The sequence below is a fragment of the Chrysoperla carnea genome, chromosome 1 (genome assembly GCF_905475395.1).
Source record: "Chrysoperla carnea chromosome 1, inChrCarn1.1, whole genome shotgun sequence".
Classification (NCBI taxonomy): Eukaryota; Metazoa; Arthropoda; class Insecta; order Neuroptera; family Chrysopidae; genus Chrysoperla; species Chrysoperla carnea.
In genome coordinates, this window is record NC_058337.1 from 130,211,876 (window position 1) to 130,224,659 (window position 12,784).

Sequence of the window (12,784 nt, forward strand, 5' to 3'; positions counted from 1 at the left end):
AACTTTTCAGAAAAATCTGTGTATTTGTCGTAACGAGTTTACAAGTAATATAAAAATTCGAATAAATATTATATCGAAGCTAGAAGGCAATAAGAAAAATTCATTTTATTAAAAAAAAAGTCGTGATCCGGGAGACAGACGCAAAAAATTTGTGCAAGATGTCGGCCATAGAAATTTTATTCCAATCAGATCGGAGTTTTAAACCTCTCAAAAATTTAATAATTCCAACAAGGATTTTACGAATGGGCCTAACGTCCACGTTTCTTCAAGCGGAAGGGCTATATTACCCCCTGAACGTTTCAAAAATCATGAAATTCATTAGATCCGTCACTATCCTTTCTGGCCATTTTACGATTCAACTTTGTTGAGAAAGCCCACTCGAAATTTAGCCCATATTGAAGATGGTTTATATAATTATCTATCTTCTAATTGAGGTTCCAAATCGAGTGCTGATTCAAGACGACCAATCAAGGATTTTTCCTGTACATCTCCCGATCCATCATGTTTTAAAAAAAAACTTTTAACAAAAAGAAAACCGACTTCAAAAGAAAAACTTTTCCAAAACAAATTAATATGCACTAAAAAGTAAAAAAATAACGATAATATAATGTAGCTTAAATTATTGTTATTTGACTGACACCGACTCCAAAAATAACAATAATTTAAGCTACATTATATTATTGTTATTTTTTTACTTTTTAGTGCATATTAATTTGGAAAAGTTTATCTTTTGAAGTCGGTTTTCTTTTTGTTAAAAGTTCTTTTTATTTTGGGATTTTTAGTGAACCTGAAGTGCTCTAACTAATTTATCACTAAAAAAAGAATCATCGAAATCGGTTGGCGTGATATTGAGTTATTCGTCCCCTTGTCGTGCATACTTAATGCAAATTTAATATTTTTATGATTTTCTCATGGATACCGTTATCAGAACTCAACCAAAATGAAATAAGACCACACGGGAAGCACTAGCTTTCAAATAGATAAAGAATTATCAAAATCGGTTCACCCAGTCGAAAGTTCTGAGGTAACAAACATAAAAAAAAAAAAAACAGTCGAATTGATAACTTCCTCCTTTTTTGTTTGAAGTCGGTTAAAAATAAAAAAAAAAAATTCTCATTATCTTCCTTACAATATATCATCAATCAAATGATTATTTAATTTATGATTAATGAATATATTTTAATTAAATTTTTCTTTCAAATTTTTTTTTATCAAGAAAATTATATTTAATGGAAAAAAAGTAACTTAATCCCATAGACAACATTTTACAATATTAATTTGTGTTTCTTGATCATCAAGGATATTAGCTAATGTACTATGACGGTCACAGTCTTGTTATAATATGACGGTATAATTAATATTTTAAGTAAAGAATGAAGTCACAATACATCCTTTAATTTACAAACCAAATATACTTTATGAAATGTCTAGTCACATGATAGCGCAACTTTGGATTTTTGGTAGTATGTCCCTTATCGCACGATATTTTTTTGCCAGTTGGGAGTTAAAACCCAAATAAAAAAAACTTTTAACAAAAACAAAACTGACTTCAAAAGAAAAACTTTTCCAAAACAAATTAATATGCACTAAAAAGTAAAAAAATAACGATAATATAATGTAGTTAAAATTATTGTTATTTTTGGAGTCGGTGTCAGCCAAGCAAATGTAGCAAACTGTTCTGTCAGAGTTGTTTCCTTGGCTGACACCGACTCCAAAAGTAACAATAATTTTAACTACATTATATTATCGTTATTTTTTAACTTTTTAGTGCATATTAATTTGTTTTGGAAAAGTTTTTCTTTTGAAGTCGGTTTTCTTTTTGTTAAAAGTTTTTTTTATTTTGTGATTTTTAGTGAATACACTAACTAATTTGTTACTAAAAAAAGATTCATCGAAATCGGTTGGCTTGATATTGAGTTATTCGTCCTCTTGTCATGCATACTTAATGCAAATTTAAGACTTTTATGGTTTTCTCATGGATACCGTTTTCAGAAGAAAACCAAAATGAAATGGGGCCACACGGGAAGCTTCAGCTTTCACACAGATAAAAAATCATCAAAATCGGTTCACCCAGTCAAAAGTTCTGAGGTAACAAACATTAAAACAAAAAAAATACAGTCGAATTGATAACCTCCTCCGTTTCTGTTTGAAGTCGGTTAAAAACTACAACAGACGCCAAAAGCCGACATTAGGGTACCTAGGAAACTAAAAATTTTTCCATCGATTCAAGTTGGCATGAATTTTGAGAACAAATAAAAATATTTTTATAACTGTCAATTTGCATTTTTTGTTAAAATTTTATGATTTATCGATTTAAAAAGTTGTGAAAGTTATCAGAAGTTAAAGATAACAGGGATAATTTAACGTAAGTAAAAGGAAATTTTTATGTTATGTAAAAACACAAATCTGAATATTTCAAAAAACTGATTTTCAGTTTTTTTCACGCCATCGAATCGATAATTGGTAGTGTAATTCAAGAAAAGTTGGTGGTGTCTTACTTTCTCGTTCACGCTCTTTGGATATTAATTTTTTTTTTCTGCTTAATAATATAAAACTTATAATATCTATCATACTAATTAGATCAAAAATTCTATAATACAGTTATTTAAAACAGATTATTTCACAACCGTCCGAAAAAATGCGAACAAGAAAAAACTTTGTAAAAACATATGCTATTTGGTGAATAAAATTTAATAGAAAAAATTTGCGTTTTAAAAAATCTGAAGAGAAAGATTAACATTTAAACTTTGGACCTTTTCTGTTCAGATAAATATCTATATACCCCCGAGATAAAAGCAGGCCTGATCGATTTGTCTGTGGCATCGTAGCTCCTAATCGAATGAACCTATTTTATATCGATTGAGAGTGTTCTTAGCTGCGCTTTAAGAAAATCCTCTCAGTCGTTTGAACATCATCATCACTTTTCTAGTTGTTAATAGTGGGTACGAAGTCCTAAATCGCAATTGAAACATAGTTAAGTACTTTCTCGCTTAGTCGAGGGCCAAACCACAACTGACAGTGACTGAGAGACAATTAAGTGTCTTCTTATTAGAATGAAATAAACAGATATCTACTTCAATTTTAATCTGGAGGTGAAACAAAAAAATGTATCAGCCTCTAAGCTTAAAAAGAGCAGGTCATCCATTTGCCATATTGTACACATCAATGAAAATTTCTCATTTACCCAATTCCAGAATTTAATCATGTTTCACTGTAACCACATATATTATTAATTTCGAACAAACAACAATTCTATTATGCATTATTATGAAATGTTATTATTACTTTATAAGATAAAACTATATTATTAACTACTCTGCATGTGGCGCCATTTATGTGACGGGAAAATATAAACCATATCGGTCAGTGGACGGACGCATGGCTTGCCTCATGTGGAAAACGTACGACCATTTGTTGGAGTCATGTTATTTTATATTATATTTGTATGTTCTTTTCGTACCAAAACGTGTTCGTTATTTACAAGCTTAGTATAAGTAGAAAAAGATAGAATTATTACACTTTAATTAGTTTATCTTTAACTACTCACATCGAAAGTACTACACTGAGGCAAAAAGAACGAACATTTTTATATAACATTGTCGCATGATTAAAGTTTATATGTAGGACTAATAATAGTGATAACAAAGAATTATTTACAGAAAAATGTTTATTATATTTTTCCGTATTTGTATTTAACAAAACACACACACACACACACAAATTTAATGAAAAAAAATAGAAAACTCACTATCCGTACTTGGATTTAGAAGGTTTTGTAATTGAAAATAGTTTTTGAAAAAAGAGTTTGATAAAAATTACTTATGCTATAGTTGTTTCAAATTTACAAAAGAAGTCTTTTGAATAACAAAAAATCAATTTCCATTTCTGTTTTCACTTCAACAATTTGTATCAATAACAAAAGAATCAATCATCTTCAATTTAACGAATAAAATAAAATCGAACATTCAATATCCGTTTACGGGAAGAGAAAATTGGTCTTTTTTTGTCTCTTTTAACATATTGATTTTTCAAATCTTAACACTCGAAAAAATTACATAGAAGCTGGGTATGTAAGTCATTCAAATTATATGTTTTCGTTGATTTATCATCTCAAAGGACTTATTCTTAAAAGATGAAATTATTTGTAAATGGAAAAAAATTGTAGGTTTTAATTTGGAGAGAAAGATTTAGGAATTCTTATTGCACTGTTCTTTCGTAGTATAGCAAATTTTAAAACTAAAAACTTGATTTTAATAAAGAAACACTTATGTATAGAATTGTAGAATAAGTCTACCTATATATAGTTGCCTGAAAATAGCTCAATATCGAGGAATAGCGTTTAGGTTACGATTCTACAATCGTTTCAGCACCAACAAATATTAACTCAGGCAAATCATACACCATTTAAACTCTATTAATAAAGTATGACATACGTGACAACTGACATAGAGGCGTGGCTTAATAAACATGGCTGACTTTAGGTTGCAAATTTAAAACCAGTACAAATGTTTTGAAACAAATTATTTTTTCGTAGTTTATGGATGAACGAGTGCCAGGGCAATTTTGGATAAAAGGCTTGATTTTTATTTTATATATAGTTGGACTAAGTCTAAATCAATTCTAAGAACTTTAGGGGGAGGGGAAGAAGTTGCCTGATTATTTAAAAAAATAAATGACTTCAAATAATTTCAACCACAAGTTTAAACTTGCCTGGGCGCTCGTACTACCTTAAATAAGTTTAAATGAATCTGTTGATTTTATTTACAAATAAATGAGAAATATATTGTGATGAAGCTTGTTTTCTTAAATTATTTCTAATTTTTATTTATTTTAGTGTTAATATAGTGCAAAAATAATAAAAATAAAATAATAGTGCAAAAAATGGGCCTTAGATGCGTACATACTTTCTCTCTATACCTCACTTCCCTTTACCCAAGAGACATTTTACCCACATATTCTACCTCTGTGTAGATTTTCTCTAGTCTATAATCTCTTTATCACATATGCCAACAAAAAACCAATCTTAGTGTGATGGAAACACACGCAATATCTCATATTACGAATTTACTATGAAAAACCATAAAGGATAAACTATGCACAACGATTTGTTGATATTTTTGAATGAACCATAACCTTCTTTTAAAAAATAATCTTGCTTTGATAAATATTCGTTATGGTTAGTGGTTTTGTGTCATTTTTTTCCACTATGATCTTTGAAGTGAATAAATTTCGACTTCTTTGTACGATAGGTAATATTTCCACACAGATAAGTACATCAAGGTATGACGAACGTATGTATGTTAAGATTGGCATAGATGTTTATACCATGTATATGAAATATACCAAGGTATACTAAGTTTAGTCTCAAGTTTGTAACACTTAAAAATATTGCTACTACGAACAAAATTTTGGTATAGGTGTTCATAGAATCATCTAATTAGTCCATTTTCGGTTGTCCGTCCGTCCGTCTGTAAACACGATAACTCAACAACGAAAAAATATATCAAGCTGGAAGTGAGGTCCAGTTCGTAAATGAGCAACGTAGTTCAATTGAGTCTTGGGTCCGACCCACCTTGTAAACTGTTAGAGATAGAACAAATGTTTAAATGTAAAAATATTCCTTATAAAAAAATAACCAACTTTTGTTTCAAACAGTCTTTCGTAAACATCACTGTTTACCCGTAAGGGCGCAAATTATGCGTAAATTGTATTATATGGGAATATCAGTTACGTATGTGTGACATGTATGTATATGTAATGTGATAGAGTAATCAACACTATCTATACATGGTATTTCAACAATTAACTCAGTCAATTGTTTGTTTTCACTTGTATAGATTTTTTTTTAGCTCAACAAAATATGATTTCAAAATACCTAACTGTAATACTAGAGAGATATAGCAACCACATGAAAATTTATATATTGTGGTTTGTATTTTATATGTTTTTCGGTAAAATTCTAAATCCAGATTTTCTAGTGGTTTAAAAAATATCTATTTTAAGTTGATTATTTTTCGAGTTATAAATTTTATATCTTTGTGGATTAATGGTCACAAAAAAAGGGTATCAATTATTTTAAAAAAATTATAAATTCATAAAATAAAAATCCCGGGTGCATAAAATATTAACTATAAAATAAGACGTTCCATACAAAATAATGTTTTTGGCAAATCTGAAAACAACCTCAAAAAAATAGGTATATTTACTTATAGTACAGTAAAAGATGTTACAAAAACGGCTAATAAAGGAAAATGAAAAAAACCGCTCGCATTTTGCTAGAACCGCATGGAATGTGTCTCTTAGGTGTCAAATATCATTAGTAACGAATGAGTTAGTGATGCAAATGTTTCTATTTGTTAATAAACAATAAATTTTTAATTCAAAGAAACGATCAATGTTAAAGTTCACTTAAAAATTATTGAATAGGCAACTTGTTTGACGTAAATATTATGTGTTTGCCAAATAATCGAAAATTATTATAAATGTATAACGTATACGTAATTCAAGTTGCCTATTTATTAATTTGTAAATCAACTTTAACATTAACCGTTCTATTGAACTAAAAATTTATTGTATATTAACAAATAGAAACATTTGCACCACTAACTCATGCCTTACTAATGATATTTGACACCTAAGAAAGTTATTCCATTAGGTTTTAGCAAAATGTTAACTGTACAATTATTTAAAAAGCGCTGTTGTTTCAAAGTGCCCTAGTTTATGTATAGTGTGGTAAAGTAAACAAAAAATGTACTGTTTAACATTTGTAATAAAATAATAACCGGGGCTAAAACCGATCGTAGTCAAGTGTGTCAATGCATAAATTATATGTGTGAGAGATGATACAGACGGTATAAGTGTCAAAGGTCACATTTCATATAAAGTTCGAAATTCGACAAGGACACATCATTTTAATATAATTTAACTAGATTGTAACCCACTCAAATATCTCCTTTGAATATAAACTTAAATATCAAAAAACCTTTACTAAATTTTTCTAGAATAGTTATCAATCACGCAATTAGTATCTAAACCTAGTAAAATATGGGCTAATATATACAAAATAATGTTTAAATTTAATTAAATTAAAATGTTATTTATACATCGACAGACATCGAATATCTTAGTTTTCAGTAAATCGAAAAAGGCAACAGTTAAGCTTTATTTTCATTGAATTTAAAAAAATGATTTTGTACTTTTTTTCCATAATTTTTTGTTGTTTTCTTAGTCATATTAAGTTTTACATTGTAATTTTTTTGTCCTTGATAAAAGTTTAAGAAATATAAGAACGATTATCCACTTAAACGTTAAGTGAGCAATTATTTGATACTTAAAATAATTTAATCACGAGAAAATATACAAAAAAAAGTAAGCAGAAATCTTTAGAAAACGCTCGCTTAGAAAGATGTTATATGCTATCTCAGTTTTAGCTTACTATAAATTTTGTTGTCAATATTAACACATAAAAAACAAAATACAATAAAAAAAAAAAAACTTTTAACAAAAATAAAACCGACTTCAAGAGAAAAACTTTTCCAAAATACATTTATATGCACTAAAAAGTAAAAAAATAACGATAATATAATGTAGTTAAAATTAATGTTATTTTTGGAGTCGGTGTCTGCCAAGGAAACAACTCTGATAGAACAGTTTGCTACATTAGCTTGGCTGACACCGACTCCAAAAAATAACAATAATTTTAACTACATTATATTATCGTTATTTTTTTTACTTTTTAGTGCATATTAATGTATTTTGGAAAAGTTTTCTCTTGAAGTCGGTTTTATTTTTGTTAAAAGTTTTCTTTTTATTTTGAGATTTTTAGTGAATCTGAAGTACACTCACCAATTCGTCACTAAAAAAAGAATCGTCGAAATCGGTTGGCTTGTTATTGAGTTATTCGTACTCTTGTCTTGCAAACTTGCTGCAAATTTAAGACTTTTATGGTTTTATCATAGATGCCGTTGTCAAAACTTACCCAAAATAAAATGAGACCACACGGGAAGCATCAGCTTTCAAACAGATAAAGAATCATCAAAATCGGTTCACCCAGTCAAAAGTTCTGAGGTAACAAAGATTAAAAAAAAATAAAAAAAAAAAAATACAGTCGAATTGATAACCTCCTCCGTTTTTGTTTGAAGTCGGTTAAAAAAACACATAAAAATAGGAGTTCATTTTATTCAGAAAGCATTTTTGGACATTTTTTGTTTGCGCTTTGAGCCTAAATAGGATGTAATTGACGATTTAGTTTACGAAAAATCAATAAACAAAAGTAACTTTTTAAGGATTATTTAGTCTAATTCAGAAAGGAATGGTAAAAGCGAAGTTGTTCAATTTACTGTCACCATTTACTATGTACTGTGACTATGTGACCATGTGCTATTTTTCCTCATTTTCAAATTTGAAAATCCTACAGCAGAGTTTTGAATGAAAAATTTCTTCAAATTGATGTTCATATACGTTTCTCGCATTCAAAGTTTTGAGAGCCATTTAAGGATGTACGAGCAATCCAGGGTAATTTTGGATAAATGATTTTTTCTTTTTTTTTTTACATTAAGTTGGACTAAATCTTAATCAATTATGAAAATTTTAAAAAAAGTGGTCCGATTATTTAAATAAATAAATGACTTCAATTGTAGGCATATTTAACATTGGTTCTAACATTTTGGGAAAACGGTAGATGGATGATACTTTTCATAGATTTCTTCAAAACTAGTTGGTGGAAATTAAAAAAAACTATTTAATTTAAAGTTAAAACCCTAATAAATTATTGAAAACAAAAAGAACCCATTGTGTTTGTCTAATTAAGGATGTATGAGCACGGTAGTGGGGACACAAATTAATAAATATATATTTTTTCAATTTTGATTTTGAATTATGTTTTAACTTAACAATACTTATAGGACGAAAAGTATGAATACAATTTTTCGATATCTGGAGTAATTTTCAAAATATCGAAAATTGAAAATTTTGTTTAATTAATCAGCTTTCGATATTTCAAGACTTATTCTTATTTTTCGTCCACATTCATGAAATTATAACAAAATTAATCATCAAAGTTGAAAATAAATTACAAATAATTCCAACCACAAGTCTAGACTTTATCCTTGGCGATCGTACTACCTTAATTCATTTGGGTATTCCGGATAGTGTTTGTTTAAATAGAATATTTTTCTGTATATACAAATCTAATTAGTATATTCATTTGTTAAACTATAATAAATTAGAATTTTCTATATGGAATACTTAGATAATTATAAAAAGTGTCAAAAAAGATTATATTGTATTGTACTACCTACATTCGTGTGATAAAGAGATAGTTATCAATTAGTTATAAATGTCCTGTACATTCTCTGTATACACAAAAAAATATAATATACAAGGTGTTAGAAAAGTTTTAGCACAACAGTCAAACTAGAAAATAATGTATTTAGAAAAAAAAATGCGTTACAGTTGTGCAAGTAAAGGAGTTGCCTATTAAGGAGGTATGCAAGGATTGAATAATACTATAGCTATTTCAAAAAAACTTTATAAATACTTTTTTAACTTCCCGCTAAGAAAATAGGGAAGTTATTGTTTTCACCCCGTTTTGCCAAAATCGAGTTTTCATCAGATCTCGACGTTTTAAGGTGTCAGGAAGCTTCCCTGACTACTTCCGCGAGGGTGTCTGTATGGCTGTATGTATGTATGAGTGTGTGTGTGTATGTAAACCTCTCATAACTTTTGAACGGATCGCCGATTTGATCGCGGTTAGTGCCATTCGAAAGGGCTTGATCAAACTTAAATTTTGAGGCCTATTTGGACCGATTCGAACCGATAGATTTTGAGAAATCTCAAAAAAACTGCAATTTTTTTAAGTGGTTTTTTTTGAATAACTTTTAAACGGCTGTATCAATCAATTCCAAAAACTAATCAGCTATCAACATCAAAAAACCACGTCGATCACCACCAGTCCGGTCAAAACCGGTTGATTCGTTCGTGAGTTATCGTTGACGAAAGAAAACCCAAAAAAGCGTTTTTTCGGAATAACCTCAAAATTTTTTTGTTCTATCAATTGAAACTTAAAGATTCTTCATGAAGCTTCAAAAACTGCGTCGAATGTCACCAACCGCGTGAAAATCGGTTTATTCATTCTAAAGTTATCGCGATTTGAAAATTTAAAACATAGTGTTTTATCAAACGTCTATGAAATTTTTGAGCTTGCCAAAAACACTAAAATCTATACCGTTTAAATTATAAAAACGGTAATACACTTAACGGTGTTTTAATGTTTAAATTATTTAGTATTTAGTATTTGAGTACTAAAATCTGATTAAAAATTTAATCAGATTTTAGTCTAAGATCACATCTAATTACAATAAAATGCGAGTGGATATAACATCAGAATAGATAAAATTTTTTACACGTTATGAGTCAATACTTAGCGGGAAGTTACAGGGATGACCTGCAGGGTCAACCGTTTTCCAAATTTTTTTATTAATAAAGTTTCCAAAAATCACAAAAAATTCCTGGGTCATCGGGTTTTTTATTATTATTTTATCGTTCAAAGTTGGCTGAAAAAATTGATGAATCATATAGGTTATCCTTTTCAATTGGATATTTCTATATCAAAAAATCTAGAAAGTGTGATTAAATACTATCTAAAATATTTAGACAATCTTAAAGTTTATAATAAATACCATAAAAATATAAAGTTGTCGATGATATAAAAACAAAATTTTCATTTAATTATGAGTTCATCGACGATCCATCATTTGATGAACAGAGACGAATATAGTTACAGTTTTGACGATTGAAGTGCGATATCTCTATTAACCTATAAGGCGCCGCAAATCTACCTTTTTATTTATTTTCAAACCCATATCTAAGGACACTTGGATTTTTAAGATGAATATAACGATACTTTTACTGTCAAAATTCAACGAGCCATTTGAAAGATACGAGGTAATAAAGAAATTTACAAACAAACATACATATACATGCATGCATACATTGACAGTCGGGTAAAAAACAGAATGTATCTTACAAATATTATTCTACCGTTCCAATATTTTTCTAACACTCCATATATGTGACCCTAAATTTATTCATTATCAAATGAAAATGATGAAACAAGTTCAACTTTTTTAATTTTCATGGAATATTTCCCAAGAGACGATCGTTTTATTATAATGAGCATTATATTATATATTGGATAAATGAAAATTTTTCGGAGTGAGTATATTGACGCAAATATAAAGGACATTTAAAAAATCAAAGCTTTTCCCCAGGTCATTTGATTTTTTCACCACTTCTTGTTTCATTTTTATTGCGATTATGCATAAAATTCACCAATTTTTTACTATTATCTTACAAATAGCTAGATTACGTTTCATTTGATATGAAAAATGATGCCAACAAAATGGCGACCTATGGATCTTCAGTTCTGGATTTTTCCGAAGAATGCCTAGATTTCGCAGAAACAATTCTACGAAATAACAATTTTTATACAATCAACAATTTTTGGTAAAACTTTTCAATCTGTTTTTGCCTAAACTGTACAGTTTCCGAAAAAATGTTTTGAACAAAAAAGTTACGTTTTTAATCAATAGCAATATTCTAATTTAAAGTATTCATCCTCGATATCCAGTTATGGAGTAGAAAGAGCTTTTCATTGTGCTTGAAAACCTAGGTCAAGTTGAATGTAAGCGAAAGATGTGCGCCTACACACCCAACATTTTCCGCTTGTAGACTTTTATCGATAAAAGTTATTTTTCGAGTTTCAAGCATGTCAACTTAAAAATATTGATAACTTTCAAATCGAGGCACGCAGTCTGGTGGTAGAAAAATAAACTATTAATGGATTACAATTGTAGAGTAAATACATACTGTTTATATTAGCAATAAATTGTTTATAATAAATTCTCGATAAATAAAATTTAAATGGAAGTTGGAATTTTTACAGAACGTGTTAAAACAAAAAATAGAGTAAGTTGTGCAGTAAGAGTAAAGCAAATAAAAATTTAAACGTAGTTTTCCCATTAATTTCCAAAAGCAAGCGATCGTACAGTGTTATTAGAAAATTTTTTCAATAACAATTTTTTATTACTACAAATATTATAATAATTATTTTGAAGTTAAATTTGTATAATAATAATAATAATAATAAATTAATTAAATATTTTATCGAGATTGTAATACTTTGGGCATTAGTAAGATCTATAAAAATTTTTGTTTTTCCAGTTTCCAGACTGCAAACACTTTAGTTTATATTTTATTTCGCAACGAATTCTGTCTGCCGCTTACATAACATTCAATGTAACTGCCAGGTATTATGTGGATATTATAATTATTCTGAAATTGATGGATTTTTGTTTTTGAGTAAACACGCCTCATGTAATAATCGTTCAAAAAAAGCCAACTTTAAAGCTTTGAGCATAATTTTTACATAATTTTCATTAAAGTCTATATTAATTATAAATAAATTTTTATCAACAAGCGACGAATAGAAAACGAAAAAGGTTTTTTTAACGTTTTTTGACTGATCACATGGGTTAAACATTTAAAAGTGTAAGTTACTTTCCGACATGTTTTTTAAGCCACGCCTCCATGTCAGTTCCCAATACCCTCTTTATAATTCGAAGTAATCGTACAGTTATTTTGCAAGTACTTAATCTAACAGAAATCGATCGAAGTATTTCTAAACACCCTATATAAAAATATTTATATGTTTGGTATATAATATATACTTGACAATGGTAAAACACTACAGGGATTCATAATTGTGACGCTTTTGTGAAATTAT

At 28.5% G+C, this 12,784-nt stretch overlaps 1 protein-coding gene across 2 annotated transcripts in view; it reads right to left on the reverse strand.

Moving 5' to 3' along the window:
* Positions 1–12,784, reverse strand: part of LOC123297389 — a 140,984-nt gene that overhangs the window by 115,842 nt on the left and 12,358 nt on the right. The window lies entirely within an intron of this gene.